The sequence below is a fragment of the Balaenoptera acutorostrata genome, chromosome 10 (assembly GCF_949987535.1).
Source record: "Balaenoptera acutorostrata chromosome 10, mBalAcu1.1, whole genome shotgun sequence".
NCBI lineage: Eukaryota > Metazoa > Chordata > Mammalia > Artiodactyla > Balaenopteridae > Balaenoptera > Balaenoptera acutorostrata.
The window spans coordinates 50,553,747-50,571,105 of NC_080073.1; the positions used below are offsets into that span (position 1 = coordinate 50,553,747).

General features: G+C 40.3%; 1 protein-coding gene across 29 annotated transcripts in view; it reads right to left on the reverse strand.

Moving 5' to 3' along the window:
* The window catches only part of ARPP21 (cAMP regulated phosphoprotein 21), a 159,778-nt gene extending 150,500 nt beyond the window's left edge, over nucleotides 1-9,278 (reverse strand). For 14 of the 29 annotated variants that reach the window (XM_007191496.3, XM_057555212.1, XM_007191495.3 and 11 more), the window contains exon 1: nucleotides 7,918-8,674. The gene's annotated coding sequence lies outside the window, so the exon portion shown is untranslated. Of the gene's footprint in view, nucleotides 1-7,917; nucleotides 8,675-9,183 lie in introns of those variants that run through there. The other 15 variants (XM_057555205.1, XM_007191497.3, XM_057555209.1 and 12 more) reach the window with 3 other exon arrangements.
* Between the last annotated feature and the right edge of the window lie 8,081 nt (nucleotides 9,279-17,359).

A 17,359-nucleotide genomic window follows, 5' to 3' on the forward strand; every position in this document is an offset into this window, starting at 1 on the left:
TATTCAATGATTAGGTTCTTCAGCCACCCCTTTTGGATGGTAGAAATTACACAATTAAAATGTTTTAGAGAAATAATTCCTATCTGTTCACTTTCCAGACAACTCTGAATGGAGCCATCCCTTCCCCTACAGACTACAGAAGATAATGACCTTACTAAGCATCTTTATCCACGTACAAGGCACACCTCCTAGATTAGTTACTACCCTTGCTTGGCCTTCAACATTTCATAGGCCCAGAGAGAGTAAAGCTAGTCTCCAACTCTAACCAGTAAAAATGTTTATGGGGTGGGAACAGAAGAGAGCTGTACTCTATATTACTTTAAAAAATTCTTAAAAGGACGTTTTTCTCATTCATGTAATCAGGTTAAATCTCCCTCTAAACTTTTTTATATGAAAAGATGATGATTTCCTTTTGGTGAAAAATACCTATGTGGCAGGTACTTTGTTTCTGTTTCAGTCCTGCAAAGTAGGCCTTATCTGTCCTACCTTCTACATGAGAAAATAGAAGCAATGAGGAATTAACGAAATCACTGAAGTCACATAACTAGTCATTTGTTGCTACTGGACTGGTGTTACTATACTCTTCTACCTGCAGAAACTATGAAGCAGAGAGGGGTCGAGAGTCTTGGCCATAGACACACTTCTAGTTATTTACTCAGACCCAGAGGCCAAACTCCAGGATGGGTTGTTCAGGTGGTAAATTGCATATTTACGGATGTAAGTTTTGGAGAAGTGAGATCTGGGTGCACCACCACATTTTGACTTTGTTTTCCAGACCTTTTATTTTAATCCAGATTTTGTACGTTTCTCTGATCTGCAGAATCCCACGGAGGCCCGCATACCTCGGATCCCTCGCTCACTTTTAACCTGACATTGGATCGGAAGCACCACTGAGTTCAAAATATCTCTCTACTAGGGCTTCCCACATCACACTTGACAAATAACGCAGACATTGCAATCATCTGTGTAGTAAAATGATATCCCTTTTGGAGGGATGTTTACATTCTTGTCTTAAAATACGTATACTTTTTTTTCATATGTAAACTCTCACATTTAACTATATATACTCTCCCATCTCTTGATGCTGAAAGAAAAACCCACTAAAAACAAAGTCATGTGTAGTTCCGGATGAAGACAATAATTATAATAATAATTAAAGATAAAGGAGTCTAGTTGTTAAGGGTGCTTTATGGTGCTTAAGCAGATAGCAACAGCATGGACATGCATTATGATGGCGTGCTATATCATTTCATCTTTCCAAAACTCTGGTAGTGATTATGTGGAAATTTCAGGATTAGAGAACTACTTTAATCTTCACAAAGGAAGTATGTGCTGTGACCAAAGTTAAATAAGCACCAGAGTGAAAAAAAAATGACGAATCACTAATACCAGCTAGTTGGGATTTTGGAATCCATCTTTAGTGCTACGCCATTTGTTTGATAATTTCCTAAAGTTCTTACAATGCCAGCGTATCTCAGTAAATTTAAAATAAACAAATATAAAACTATGTAATTTAAAAGTGTTAGCTTGATCATTCCCATAAGCCAGATAAAAGAAACAGGATCACAGACATGACTGCAAAGTCCTGACAATTAATGAATTTGGCAGAGTTCAATAGCAATTTCAACACAACTGTGTGCTTCCTTGGCTTAAAGAGTGATCATCTGACTATAAACCTCAATCTTCTTTCTCTAAAAACAGAAAATAAATTGCCATATTTCCAACCAAAAGGTTTTTTGACACTATCATTTTTTTTAAAAAAGTCGTGCTTTAAAGAAACGGGTGTTTGAAGCTTGTAAACAATGCTGAGATACTCTTATGTGACAGAATCTACTTATTTTCCAACAGCTCTTTGATGATTAAATTAAGTCAGATGACAGCAACGCTGGGATTTCCATCGAAGTGGTATACATATTAACAAGCAAAATGCTAAGAAAAGTCTGTCAATCCAGAGTATAGATATTATCTTATCAATAAATATTTGAACTTCATGTGTGGATTTTAGCTGGTGGCTTTAGAAATGTATAAAAAAACTGCAAAAACAATTTGATAGCTTTTTATCTTCCTACTGAGTTTATGAGCAAAAAGAAGTTAAACAATTATGCGTAGTCCCTGAATTTCAGTGAGCTGCCATGCCCCTCCTTCATTCTCTTCTGACCCATGGCTGGATTCTTCTAGATCTATGCAACAGTGATGAAATCACCTGAAAGCCACTCAAATGACGGAACAATCAGATGACAGCTAGGCCTTCTGATTTACATGTCAAGGCATATTATATTTGGACTTGAAGGATCGTGAAACTTTTAGAAATTGACGTTCCATTTTAATTCTCTGAAGATGTGGAAATAGTTTACCTCAATTATTGGTGTTGATTTTCAATTTCAACCAGATCAAAATATGTCAACATGCATTTTTTTTCCTTTAAGGTATGATTCTATGGATTAGATTGTCCTAACAGTGAGTACTGGATCTTGGCAACTAGAAGAAAATCTGCAAAATATAGGAGGATCATTCCTCTGGTTTCCATTTCCCTAGAGATGGTCCTCATTCTTATCTCAAGCGCTTAGTGTATAATAAAGAAGCAAGCAATGATAATGCAAATGTAAAAGAATGCATATCCATTATTAAAAATTCCAGCACTACATCTTAGGTTGAGAAGTCACAGAGTTCTTTTGGAAGTCCCTATCACAAACACTGATTTTCTATCTTGTGTGGGTATCAGGAAGTTTCTCTGGGTTTATCTAGGTAGATTAGCTTTGTGAATATGTCGCAGTGAAAAAACCTGCAGAAAAAAGACTGTATATTACATTATGTGATTCTGCGTAGAATCACATACTGCGTAACCACAGGATACCAAAGAAATCTCTACAAAATTTGCTGAAATATTTGAAATAAAACGTGACATAACTGTTTTCCTGTTAAAAATCTTAAGTCCTCCTTTCAGTTGAAACCATGCTTTATTTTTACTTATATTAAAACCAGTTTTTATTTACAGAAGTGATTTTGTCAATAAAATCCTAATATTTTGTGTGTTATCCACAACACATTTTTAATATAAGAACTGTTGTATAATTTTAAGGTAGTGATAAATGTGACAAAGTGGTAAGAGGCCTGTTTTTTAAAGGGTAATGATTAGTGGAACCCTCTCTCTCCTTTACCTGGAGAAAATGAAATATTTTCTCTTGCTAGATAAAAGAAGCAATTGTAAATTATATTTCTTTAAAAATGTTGTATGAATTTATGACTGAGGGATAATTATGAACGTGTGCCTTGAGTGAGATAATTTTGGATTAATTCCTTGGCATTTAAATAAGTCACAGATGCAATTTTATCCTAATAGATATCACTTGGTTACAGAACTTTAAAAATCTTAGATAACCTTTGGCATTGACATGTATATGAAGTGGGGGTTATAAAAAACTACCAGAAGAAATTTTCTTCAGAAAACTATGTAGAGAAATTTAAAATATTGATCTACTGTGGCCATAGACCGTGATTGCCAGTCTTCCCACCTGGCGATACCAAGGTCTATGCTGGCAGCAAGAAAAGAACATAACATGATGCTGAGGACTCAGTTTGAAAGTACAGTCAGTTTGGTAAATAGAAGTCAGTTCTTTTATTTTTTTGATATCCCCTCAACTGTCTCAATGTAATTATTTCAATTCGCTTTTTGGTTTACCTGCATAGCTATTTCCCGGGGCACAGATATGTCCCAGTAATTTTAGAGAAAGGTACCTTCAAAACGTTAGATGGGCATTTTATAACTTAGGAAAATATCACCAGACTACAGAGAATTCTGAAACCACAAGATAACACTGCTGCCAAACATTAAAAACTGCTGAATAAACCTGATACTCTGTCCCAAGCACTTTATTTTTTTATCAAGCATATGATATTAATGTACGCAATTTAAATACTTTGTATCAGCTCCCATCTCATCCTCATAGAAATGAAACCGTTGTGATGTAAATAGAAGTAATAAATACTTTGAACATCCAGGGCTGAGTTTAATCCAAGACAAGCAAAATTAATTTAAATTATAAGACTCTGAGGCACTGAAAAAAATCACTTTATTAGCACTTGGCATAAATACACCTTAAAGGAAACTGACCCTCAGAAGCAAAGACCACCTGAGAAAAACAAATCCAGTCACAGACACATCTTGCTAATGTTCTGCTTATACCTTCAACAGCCCTTTAGCATTGACTTCTATCACTGCTTGAAATCATTTATCATATTTAACTTTAAATGTTAGAATGAAAAATAAAAGAAAGCAAAGTCAGCAGAAATGTAAAGCCTCTGGAACCATCAATTTCCTAAAAAATAAAGATCCTTTGTCCAAAGAGAGGAAGCATGTATTTTATAAGTTAATCATCACTGACTTAAAATATGTTCAGAACTTTCCAGGTGACATAGGCATTTTTAAGGAAACCAATTCCTATTCTGGTTAGAGATTCACAAATTTCTCAACAGGCTACCACTGTGTGGTACCAGTTAGGACAATGCCAGTACTTACCATTTGAAGAGATGGCTCGCGGTGTCGACCTCACCTTTAAGCCCCAGATTCTTTCCTAACCTTGTCACAAAGCAGATCTGAATTAAACTAACGTGTATACAAATGGTTCATTTGCTATTTTCAACCTTATGGACTTAAAACTGTCTCCCCATACTAATGAGAATTTTCAATCCTTTCCACTTCTGGCTACATGGTATACTGTGTCTTCAGTGGCTGATTCATTCTACACTCTACTCATGTAGCTTATCATTATCTTGTCCACAGACAAAATACACATTGAATTCAGATGAGAATGCCCACTGCCTTGAGAATCTTGAGAAAGGTAGCAGCACGGTGGTCCAAATAGCCTGACCACTAAGGGAAATATTACAGTTGATTAGATCACTTTCTCCCTCTAAAAGTACAAGGTGGAAAACAGAAGCAACAACAGCAAATTACAGTAACTCTTTGCAATGTATTTCCCTTTTTTTTTTTTTTTTGGATTATTTCTTGTAAAAATTGACAAGATCCAGGACAACTCTGTACATTGTTCTAACAGCTTCATTTAACAATAATTATATGACTCACTTCCCCACCTAATACAAACTTCTCACTTTCTCTTACGTTTATTACTTTTGAAACTGCTTAGGCATTTTTCTAGTTAGCTTTACTCTGTAGAAAGAAGTAACCCGACTGCAGTAAGTTGTTAATACGAAAATGAACAGCAGAGACCTTTCTGATTGAACATTCTCACTTTCTACCTCAAGACAGGTGTTCTGCATATATGCAATGTTGCAGACAGATGGCTTTGCATGTTTTACACACTATAATATAAAGATATGTTCCCCCTCATTATAAGATTCCAAAAATTACCAGTGCTGCCTCTGCTATCTACATTTTTAAAATATTTAACCTTTGGTAACATAATCTATTGTGCTTATCTCAGAGTAAGGAGAGAAAACAACTCAAATATTCTAACAAGTTCAACCAAAACTTCCTATTTCACTTCATTGTCACAATACTTGACCTAGACTCCAAGTTTATAAAAGAAAATGACAAACAAAATCGCAAGGCAGAGCTTCAAGTCATCAGCATATCTTAGAAGGACGTTAGTTATTTTACGCCTGGAACAGTTTACAAGCTCCAAACCCTTCCCTAGTACAATATTTTAGGAATCTGAAATTATTTCTGCACTTCTTACCACCCAAGCACCTGACAGCTTGAATTAAAAATAGTATATATGCAGCAACTCCCTGGTTACTATCTCCCTGAAGTTTTAAGGCACTCAAATTATTGAGTCTTCTTTCTAAGAATTACTGAAGAGGTTGATGAAAACACATATCAAACTATTCATGTGTAATTCGCCCACTAAAATCAACTGATTTCTGTTAGTGTGATATATCAGGACTAATGAAAATTACCATACCCAGTAGCCAGTCTGTACCTTTCCAAAGATCCCTCTCCAGTATCCATAACCATGCCCAGCTCTGTCTTCCATCCTGCTCCTTGTATCGCTGAGTGAGGTGCTTGCTCCTTCATTAAATAGCATTAAAAATAGACTGCACAGAACTCCCCAGTGGAGCATGCTCTAATGGGCTAATGCCACAGTTCTCAAGGTAACCACACTCAGCTGGTATCTAAGAGGGAAAGTCACTGGGAGATCAGCAATTTGCAAATCTAATAGAGCATACAAACCTGTCTCAGTCTGAGCTGAATATTGTAAAAGAGAAATCAGGGTATAGTGAAATTAAGTTACTGAGAAGCTAAAGGACCATTTCTGGAGCTGCATAAGTTTCTTTAAATATCTCACCAAAACAAATACTCTGTTGAACATTCATTCATCCACAGCAACTTAGATATATGATTTATTGAACAACATCAATCACGTCCAGTGAGGGGAAATTAAGACATCTCTGCATAGCAGTCTAAATGTCTTAAAATTGCATTTAAACCAAGTTACTTTAAACCAAGTAATAGTATTAATAAGCAAGGGTAGAAATAGGTTAGCCTTTTGTATCTTGTGTGAGGAGGAAGTGTATTCCTTAAAGAGTATTCTAAACTCCCTCTCCGGAAAATTGAAAAACATTCTGTTAGTTGAAGTGATAAAAAGAAGTATAAGAATGTGATAAGAAAGGAAATATAGGATCGAACACAAATACATACCTTAAAAATCCATATAAACCTGGGAAGAGTACATACTTAATTTCTCCTATGCGATCCACATTAGGAGGCAGCAGAAGCAATTACTGCCAAGACAGCAGACTACTCGGCTACATAGCTAGAGCTCTAGGCTTCCAAATGACTGCCCTCTGCGAAAATGACATTAAAATCTTATGAAGACATGCAAACCCTGTGGTGACACGAATCAAAGCAGTAGGTGCATTTATTTTAAAGTGTCAAAGGTTTCCTAACTTTTACCAAATGAAAAATGATTTCCTGTCATTTCAATTTCTCTGTTTTCTAAAAACAATCATAGTCATTTTGATCACCAAAGTGGATGAGAAAGAGGTGGGGATCATCTGGATTTACTCAGCATTTGAGTGAAATCTTGTCCAGATTCACTCCAACTCCGGGGATCGTCATTTGTGTCTGGAGAGGCTAAAGTGTCATACCAAAAAACTTAAAAAAAAATTCAGAAATTAAAATGGATATCTGCACTCTAAACACATTACCGTGAAAGTGATTCCTACCAGCCTTCCATTGTACTTACTAGCTTCCCATCCCTCTAACTTTCAATTCCTTCTTTGTCTTTCCTTTCAGGCTTGGACTCTGTCCTTATCCTGTATCTTCGGAATACTGAACCCAAGCAGCTGACAGCAACCACATCTACTCCAGCCTGATTTCTATGCATAAAAATCCAGTGAGTCAATTTCTCTTCCTGGGAAACTTTCTAAACACCTGTCTCAGTCAACTCAGTTCTACCAGCATATCTACAACCTCAGACAGAAGACTGTTAGATTTGGAGTCTGCAATGAAACACAGAATTCAACCATGTAAAAATAAAACTGAACATCTCTTCCCCCTAAACCCCTTGGGACCTCAAGTCCCCTGAGGACAACAAACAGATGACAACTTTCTGCCCCTTGCACAGCTCTCTTCCAAATGAAATAAAAACACGCCAAACTTTCTACTGAGAAACCTGCATAAATCACTGGGGACTTCTCTGATGAAGAGACCTGCCCTTTTCAATTCTCTCCCAGCTTTCCATTTTGGCCTCATTCTGGGGAGGGGAAATCTACCCCTCCTCTGACAGAACATAAATTCACAATACATATAAAACAACAGCTTTCTACAAACAGGAAGGAGAAATACAGACTAGAAACAATTCGAAAGAAAAGCACAGATATAAGGCAGAAAGAAAGAGAAAAAAGAAATCACAAAAGGCGTGCAACGTTCACGTCTGAAGACCTTAATTATATTACCTTGACCGAACAGTGGATATCCCCCCAGCGTCTCGGTGCCTTGATTGATCTGATTTAGTTTTTGGCTTTTATTAATATTACTGTTTCTCACGGATCGATTTGGCTGTATTTGTTTGGTTTGGCTTGGGTTATTAGTATTATTGTTATTATTGGTGGGTTTATTTAACTGCTAGTAAAAGGAGCCTTCTGCGGCGTCGGCGGGGCTCCTGGCAGGGCTGCGGCGGCCAGGGCTGCGGCGACGGCGGTGGCTTCAGCCGGCGACCCCGCGGCCCCTGCTGCTCGTCGCTGCTCCGGATGCGCTCAGGGGGCGCCGCCGCCGCCTTCTCCGCCCTGCTGCCTGCGGAGAGCGAGCGTGCCCCCGCCTCCTGTCTGCCGGTCCGTCCCCGGGCACGTCTGTCTGTCTGGCCGTCTGTCGCTCAGCCTGGCAGTCCACCGCGGGCTTCTCGCCGTCCCGCGCGCAGCTCTCCGAGCTGCCCCTCGCGTCGGTCTGTCCCTCCGCGAATCTCGGTCCCACTAGCGAGGCAGGGTCCCTCTCCCCGTCTTCTGAGCCCGCATCTCTGTCGCTCTGTCACTCGATGCCCCAGCCGCTTCCCTCGGACAGGGGAGAGGGCGTCTGGAGGAAGGGAGCACGAGGCTGCTTCTCCCTCTCCCTCCTCTCTCTCTCCTTCCCCTGACTCTCCCTCCCTCTCTCTGCGTGCCGGTCTCCGAGTCTCCAGCTGTCTAACTGCTCCCACCTGTCCGTCGCTCTGTCACTCTCAGTCTCCCCGCCGCCCCCCTCCCCCGAGCCAGCCGGCTCGGGTAGTCCCTGGGTCCCGCGCGCCCCTCTCCCCGCCTCCGCGCGCCCCTGCCCTCCCACACGCCCGGCTCCTCCCCGCAGCCCCGGCAGCGTCCGGTCCCCGCCTGGGCTGGCGGCAGCGCGCGGGTGGCATGTGGCGTGGCAGCTGCTCGGCTGGCAGACTCCAGTCCCCGACCCGCCACGCCCGGGAGATGGCCGCGGCCGGGCGCCTGCGGGGGCCGGGCCTCGGCCACGGGGCGCGGCCGGAGTTGGCCGAGCTGGAGCTCGGGCACCCGCCCGGTGCGCTCGGAGCGCGTGGTGCCATCCGTCCCCCAGCCGTTCTCCTCCGCCTGGTCCCGGGCTAGAGACAAAGCGCGCGAGCCACGCACAGGGCGTGAGCATCATTCATCAGAGAGAACACTGGCACGCTGCCCCCTTCCCCTCCACCCTGCCTTCCCGCTCCCCGCCCCGGGCCGAGACCCCCCGCGTACCTCTCCCGGGCGCCTCCCGACTCCGACCTGGCGGACACTTGGCCAAGCCTTGCCCACTCCCTTCCTCCGGGGCTCACTCTCCGGGCCAACTCTGCAGAGAATATCCCACAACAATGACACTTCACTCCACCCCAATCGAGCCGTAGCCTCAGAGCTCTCAGAGATTTCGCGGCTCCGAGCAGGACCCCAAGTCCCGGCGTGCGACGCCAAGTGGACTCGCCGTGGGCGCCTGCCCAGCCCGTTGCCCACTCGGGCGCTGACTGAGAATCGCAGAGGTGCCCCAGAAACCCCGGCAGGCTAGGGCGTGGGGCAGGGCGCCGAGTTGACAACCCAAGAAATAAAAGCGCTGCATTTCCCGTTTGTTCTGGAGACGTGCTATTTTTATTATCTGTAATTCATTTTTTCCCATTGTTTCAAGGCACACACTACCAAAAGGGAAAAAAAAAAAAAAAAAAAGGAATAGTGGAGGAATGGGAATACATTTCCGGAATACCGCCCACCCCTCCTGAGTGAATGTGGAGCCTACTTTTCCAACATTATAGGTCACCAGCCAAGATAGATCATTCTGGCGTTCTGCCCCCAGCTGAGAGCAAGGCATTTGATTCTGAGCTTCCTTGCTAGGCTGTTATTAACGGGAAGCAAAATTATACTTGTACACGCCTGCATGGAATTGCCAAAGCTCATTTTCTGACAGTATCCAGCAATTCAGCTTCTGAAATGTAGGCACTGAATAACTATGGATCTGGCGCAATGAATGCCCCATCCCACAATAAATTGGAGAGGAGAAAATCAACTTTTAACAGCTGCAATTAGTAACCCCATGAAGAGACAACAAATAACTAGTAATACACGTCAATAAATGTCCCTTTAGTTCCACTTATTGACACCCATTCCCGATAACAGACATCATAAACAGATTTATTAAGGGAGGCGCCTTCCACTTTTTATAGAAATGTAATTTCAACAGCAGTAGCCATGTTCATATATGCTAAGAGATTGATTAAAATATCAAACAGATGGTATGTGTGATTCTAGCAAATGCTATGGAAAGAATTAGGATAAGGTTGTACTGGTCTTTGATGAATAGATATTTCCCAAATATTGGAAATTGCCTCCCTTGGGGATCAGCCGTGCTGGAATAAGAATAAATCTGTTGTATGAGGTTTCAGCAAATGAAGCCTAAAGAATTCAAGACCCTTCTGTTGATCTATTTTTTGAGACTTCGACTTAGTCCTCTCCAAAAACATTTTGACAGGCATTTCTCCCCTCCTTCCAGCCATATGGAATTCAAGGAAAAATTCATCAAAAGTATTTCTAATTCTCTTCCCTTCATCTCAAGTCATGTTCTAAAAAATCTACTTTCCCTGGGGGAAATTGTTGTGACAAGTTGTGCTGTGTCTTAAACTCACACGATTGGGACTGCATGGAAGGAGGGTCAGTGTACTTGATTTTCTTTTTGGACAGAACTACACCTAAGCAGCTCCTGAATGGGTGAATGGGTAATCTACTAAGAGGAAACCTGAAGAGCTTGTTCTTAACACAAAGTCTTCTAGACCGAACTTCACTCTGGAAATACACACACACACACACACACACACACACACACACACACACACAGGAACTCGATTCTATAAACTGGATTAGAAATTATAACCATTGATTGGGGCAAGGGGAATTCAAACAGCACTCTTAGTACATACTTCAGTGATTATGGAAAAGAAAAAGACAGAATGTTTCGATATCTTATCAGTGTATAGACAAGCTTGATGATGAAACTTAATGCAATTTCTCATAGAGTTTAACCTTTATTTAGAAAGGAAAGTGTGACAAAGAAGAATAATATTCATTTAATTCAGCTAAATTTTTCTACCTTTTCTCGTATGTAGTCAACAAATTAGGGACTAGAGAAGGTTCAAGTTTATTTGAGGCCATGCAGGTAATTAGAATTCAGCTATCCAATTTTAACTTTTGCATCCCAATGTGGGCCTGAAATATACTTCTGGGAATATTAGGCAGGCAGTGAGCAGTACGTGACTCTTCTAGGCATTTGGAAGGTGTCTGTATTTCCTTAAACAATCAGTTACCATTCCTTAAGGCCCTTGGCCTGTTGTACATTAACTACCACTAAACTCACTAAAACTGCTGTCTACCTTATTGGACTTCTGGATGACATCTATGATGCTGAAGCCGATGCAGAGGTGTTTCTGCACTGAAAGCATCCTACCTTTAGGGGTGGGCAGCGGTGGTAACGGGGGGAAAAAGGAAGTGCAACAGGGAAGAACAAATCTGACTCCATATTAGATCTGTTTCTTTTACTTTAACCTTTGTATTCTATTGCTTTTGCTTTGAGTTAAGAATGTTGCCTATAGCCTGGAATACACATGATAGCCTGTTTTCAAGGCTCTGACCTTTAATAAGAGTATAACGCTCTCCCATTCATATAGAGGTAAAAAGTTGCAGAACAGAGAACAACAATTTGTCTTGTTGGAGGTTTACAGGAGCATCCTGGCCTGACCTAGGTGGACAGCTGCAAGAACAGAGGATTCCCGCCCCAAGAAGTTTGTAACAACCAACCACACCTCCTCCCCTTTTCAGTATAAAAGAAGCCTGAATTCTGACTGGGGTAAGATGGTTCTCTAGGACATCAGTCTGCCATCTTCTCGGTCTGCTGGCTTTCTGAATAAAGTCACTATTCCTTGCCCCAAGAACTCATCTCCCTATTTATTGGCCTGTCGTGCGGCAAGCAGAAGTTGTGCTGTTAGTCTTTGGCTGGATGCTCTTGAATTTATTTGGTATTGTGTTTGAAATGAAAGGGCATACAGGTAACCGGGTAACGCCAGCTTGGGGAGTTGAGCTCACCTACACACTGGCAAACATCTAAGATTGTTGATAAGCTCCTTTACACATATTCCCTTAAGACACTAAATTAGTGCCCTTTAATGAAGCTTTCAAATTGGATTTTCAAAATAAGGCAAATTGCTAAAATAGCCCAGCTACCTTTATAAGCACCTTTTCAGCTGAAGCGAGAAGTAAATTTCCATGCTGTTGAACTTCCATCATTTCTCAACAATTAGGCTGCTAGGAACTCCCCTTTAGGGCATTCTCCCCCATCACAACAAAGGCTCACAAACCCCCCAGAGAGACTTCTCATTTGCCCTATTTCCAACATAACAGTCTAGGGTCTATTAAATACGAGTCTTGGGTTTAAAGCCATACAGATATGCCTGGTACAGAAAGGCAGGGGAATAAGGAGGAGGGGGGGAAGAGTAACATTTTAATCAGAAAAGTTTAGTTCCCCATTCTTAATTCGTGCTAAGCCAAAATAACTCTAAAACACATTTCAGAACATCAACAAAGAATGTTACATCACGTATGCATCTGAGCATGAAGAAATGTCACGATCAAAAACAAAGAGGACTTGGGAGACTAGAAACCAAATGTTCTGATGGCACAGATCCCTCTGGAGTCTGCTGTGTGCAGTACAAGAAAACGATCTCCATGAACCCTTGGTGTTCTCACAGGCAGACCAGAAATGAACACTGGCCAGCACACGCACACGGTGATGCTTTGCTGGGAGGGCAAACCCAGAAATTTCCTCAAAAAGGAATGCATGTAATATTTTCATGGAGATGCGTCTAAATCAGAGGAGGGACAACGAGAAGAAAAAGCTGAAGAGAGGTTTAGGAAACCTGTCATCTGAGCATCAAAAGACAAGAAAGGCTGTTGACTAAATTGCGTATTTCTTTTTAGCATCTCTTGGGAAAGAAATACCAGCATTGAGACACAACCTTAGTATTTGGGGGTTTGGGCCCCTGGTCCCCCTGAGCACTGTGCATCTTCCTTCTCTGCATCCACTGCCCTGAGGGACCTGTGACTTCTGCGTAGCCGAGGCCTGTGCTCCAGGCAGCAGGGCGCTCAGATGCAGGGAATCTGACTGCAGAGCAGGCGTGTGATCAGGCAAGATGTCCAGGGGCCTCTCTACCTGCCTAGGGTTAGCTCTGCCCTCTAGGACTTCCTTCAGCATGAAGGGGTCTCAACTTCCCACGGACCCCATGAAGGATGTTTTTGATTTTTAAAAACGGAGCCCAGAATTGAAAGCAGAAATGAAGCAGAAGCATCAGGGGCATATTTGGGAAGGAGAGAGGAAAATGTTTCTCCCTGCAATGCAAGGAATGATACAGAGCATAATCTAGCATTTGCCAAAGCACTGTGTAATCCTGTCTCTAGTTTTACATTCCTGGCCCTGAGATACAGCATTTTCTTCCATCATGGACACTGCTCCCTTTCTCACACAAAGGGAGACAAAAAAGGTTACCAAGTTATTCAGAACTGGAATAATATATTTGGCTTCTCCACAATGAGATAACGTTAAAAGTTCTATGAATTAGCCACTAGAATAAAACAGCTACAATCCATCTCTAATGAAATATAGCACATTTGCATTTTTAACTGTTCTTCATAACTTAAAATGGTGTGTGTGTGTGTGTTTAAAAGGTAAAATATATTCACAGTGTTACTATTTCAAAAGAGTACTATGATCTTACTGGAAACCCAGTTGTAGGCTAATATCCAGCATCTAAAGAACAATGTGCAGATTTATAATTCTACATGAACGTACAATTTGTTCTCCAAAGCTACTCTCCAAATAACTTTTTTAATTTTGAAAATAAATGCACATTTGCAAAATCTATAGAGATTTATCGTGAAAAACAAAATGAGGGTGGAAATCAAAATGAAAAAGGAACAAAATAAAATCTCCCAAAATACCACCACCTCAACAGTCATCACTTTTATGCTTAGCCAATTTCTGTGCATATATATCCATAAATATATAGGTATATTTTGCATAAATGGATTGCAAAATGCATGTCACTTTATAATGAGCTCCATGTTCTCTTCTTTAGAATAAGTCATGGGCATTATCTCCATGACATTGACTATATCAATACATTAATGACAGCAGAGTGGTGTATTAAATACAAAACATGGGTATTATACAAACGTGAAGGCTACTGGAGGGTGTGGTTTCCAAACTGGAGGATTATCCCTTTAGTGTAAATCTTTAAATCGGAATTGCCTATCAAACATGCCTTTATTTTACATTTTGGCATAATACTAGATTTAAAGATGCTACATCAGGTTCAGAATATCTTTTGTTTTGATTACTAATCTTTATTAAAGAGCTGGTTGACCTTTGCCTCCTGGTATAAATTACATAGAATAAAAAAATAAATATACCATTAAAAACCTACGAAATGTTGTTATGTGTGTATTTTTAATTGAATTGTCATAAGGCAAAATTTTCATTTTGGAAAGAGAAGTAAATAAAAATTCTGTGAATTTACTAATTATCTTTTGCTTCAAGCTTTTCCCTTAACACAAACACCAAACACTTTTTTTTCTATTAAAAAATGGTAAATATTTGAGGAAGCTGAGTGAACTCTTTCAGGCCAAGAATTTGTGGACGATTTGGTGGACTCTGCTCTCCTTCCCTCCAGAAATAAAGCAGATCCCTAGGAGCCATGAGCAAGCCTCCAAACCATTGTTTTCATCCTCTTTCTTTTGCTTATCATTTTAACCATTTTAAGCACACAGAGCCAAAAATCACTGATTTGACATATATTTATCCTTCAACTCTCAGGATGAGGGTACAGACACAGAGAGTCAGGAATATGTTAAAAAACTGGAAGCTTCTGTGGGAGAGAAACAATCAGATAAATCACTGGTCTGATACAGATGACCAAAAACCACATGAAAAGATGCTCAACATCACTAATTATCAGAAAAATGCAAATCAAAACCACAATGAGGTATTACATCACACTGGTCAGAATGGCCATCTTCAAAATGTCTACAAACAATAAATGCTGGAGAGAGTGTGGAGAAAAGGGAACCCTCCTACACTGCTGGTGGGAATGTAAATTGGTACAGCCACTATGGAGAACAGTATGGAAGTTCCATAAAAAACTAAAAATTGAACTACCATATGATCCAGCAATCCTACTCCTGGGCATATATCTGGAGAAAACCATAATTAGAAAATATACATGCACCCCAATGTTCATTGCAGCACTATTTACAATAGCCAAGATATAGAAGCATATCTAAATGTCCATTGACAGATGAATGGATAAAGAAGATGTGGTACATATATGCAATGGAATATCACTCATTCATAAAAAAGAATGAAATAATGCCATTTGCAGCAACATGGATGGACCTAGAGATGATCATACTGAGTGAAGTAAGTCAGACAGAGAAAGACAAATATAACATGATATTACTCATATGCAGAGTCTAATTTTAAAAAGGACACAAATGAACTTATTTACAAAACAGAAACGGACTTACAAATATCAAAAACAAACTTATAGTTACCAAAGGGGAAATGATGGCGGGGGGGATAAATCAGGAGCTTGGGATGAACATACACACACTACTATATATAAGATAGATAACAAACAAGGACCTACCATATAGCACAGGGAACTCTTCTCAACATTCTGTGACAACCTATATGAGAAAAGAATCTGAAAAAGAATGAATATATGTGTATGTATAACTGAATCACTTTGCTGTACGCCTGAAACTAACACAACATTGTAAATCAACTATACTCCAATAATATTAAAAAAAGAAAGAAAGAAATCACCAGTCTAACAATTCAGTTACTTCCCCTTCATCACATGCAATTGTAACCCAGGGCTCACCACACCCACTTCTTCTTTCCTTTAGAGGACAGCACACGCTTCAGCCTTTTGGCAGACAGGCTTGGCCATGTGACAAATTCTCACCAACAATAAGTGAACAGAGCTGTATATATCACTTCTGGGCCGAGGCAGTAAGAAGCCTCTGCAAAATCCTCTGGGTTCTCCTTGGCCCCCACACAACCACAGAGGAGGTCAGATGCCCAGATAGTCCAGCTCCATGGTGATAGCCTGCATCAAACTGGGTCCCTGAGTGACTGTGTGGAACAGACTTCAACAGTGACCCATGTCAGACAAACTAAGCAAGAAAAAAAAAATTATGTTTTAGGCCACTGACTTTTGCAGATTTTTTGTTACCACAGTACAACCTAGATTCCTTGCTTTATAAAGCTAGTCGGTCTGTGAGAAAGTAACATGTACTGAAGTAAACAGAGACCAACAGTGGGTTGCAGGAGGCCAGGAGTTTGGTCCTGAATCAGCCATGAAATCAACTATGTGATTTCAATAAGTCATTTCCACCTTAAAGCATCATTTTTATTTTTAAATTTCCAAAATGAGGTGATAGCACTAAGTTTTCATCTAACCAGTATCACACTGTTCTAATTACTGATGGGTTATACTAAGGCCTGATGTGTTCTAGGCAAGATCTCATTCTTCTTTTTCTTCCCCGCCCCCAGCTTTTATTGAGGTATAATTGACAAACAAAATTGTAAGACATTCAAAGTGTACATGGTGGTGATTTGATATACGTACACATGGTGAAAGGATTCTCATCATCTAGGTAACATATCCAATACCTCACATATTTATCTGTATTTTTTGTTGAGAATTCTTTTTAATGATTATCCTGGCTATATTTTTGCACTTTACTTTTTGTCTTTCAGTTGAATACGGTCTTGGTCACAGCTACTCAATTCGGCCATAGTATGAAAGCAGCCACAGCAACATGTAAACAAATGGGCACAACTGGGTTCTAATAAAACTTTATTTATTTTTTAAAAAACAGGCAGATTTGGCTTGCAGAACATAGTTTGTGACCCCTGATTTGGTGGATGATAAAAGTTTTATTGGAAATTACTGGGGAAATCATTGATTAGGTAATAAATTTTGTCTGGACAGGTTTTTTGGAATAAAACCTTAAATATGTACGGTATATGTTACACTAAAATAAAATTCCAGTTTGATTAAATATTTAAATATAAATTTAAAAAGCACAAACTACTTTAGAATGTGGAAAGCTCTTTTAAAGTATGTAACTGATATTATTCATATTATGCCAGGCTATGGTTTGATGGAAGGAATAAACCTCCAAAATCCTTCTGTTTTTGTCCTAACAGACGTTTATTTTTTTTGCTTTTGCTACATATCTAATGTGGGTTGGTGCCGGGCTCTTTGCCACTTGGTCAAAAATGGAGGCCCTGGGGCTTCCCTGGTGGCGCACTGGTTGAGAATCTGCCTGCCAATGCAGG